The sequence below is a fragment of the Ciconia boyciana genome, chromosome 10, assembly GCF_034638445.1.
Source record: "Ciconia boyciana chromosome 10, ASM3463844v1, whole genome shotgun sequence".
Classification (NCBI taxonomy): domain Eukaryota; kingdom Metazoa; phylum Chordata; class Aves; order Ciconiiformes; family Ciconiidae; genus Ciconia; species Ciconia boyciana.
This window is the reverse complement of record NC_132943.1, coordinates 41,627,972-41,628,726: the sequence shown is the minus strand read 5'-3', so window position 1 is coordinate 41,628,726 and position 755 is coordinate 41,627,972.

The following is a 755-nucleotide window of genomic DNA, read 5'->3' as shown; positions in this document are numbered from 1 at the left end:
CTGTAAATGAGGGGAGCACTGTGTCCTAATTAAGCTGTTTGCTACAAGCAAAGCTCAGCTTCCTGCCCGCTGTGAGAGCGGCTAGCAAATGTGGGAGGCCAGTCCCCGGTGTGGTCATACTGGTGGGGGGAAGCCAGATGCTCTTGATTTCTCCTTACAAAGCTGTTGGCAGGGGGGGAAATTGGTGTAACGAGATCAGACACAGAAGAGCGAGCTGGGGAGCGAGCAGCAGGGGAGCAGAGGCTGGTGGTGGGGCAGGACCCACCGCGACGGAGCCAGTGCCCCGGGTGCGCAGGCACAGCTCCTCCCGGGGATGCTCAGCCCCCTCCCAAACCCCGTGGCCTGCCTTCCCCGGGGAGGCGTTTGAAGGTTTCGTTTGATTCGCGCACCCTGCATAAAGCAGGCAGCTAATCTGAGAGTAAACATCTCCTCTAAGCCCAGCCAGGCGGACGAGGTCTGGAGCTGCCGGCAGCTCTGGGCAGGACCCCGGGGGAAGGCTGGGCTGCCCGCCCGGGTGACGGGGAGTCCCCGCAGATAGGCACCACGCCAGTCCTGCTCGCTGCCCGTTTCCGCAGGCAGGCTCGCCCGGCAGACCGGCTGCGGTGCTGGCAGGAGCGGCTGGCCTGCCCGCAGCTCTGCCTCTGCCCGTTTATATGGGCAGCCACGGAGGTGGGGCTGAGCTCTTCCCCCTCCGTCAGCATCCCAGGGTACGGGAGAGTGAGCGCTCGGCGTAGCGAGTAACGGGACTGGGTTCG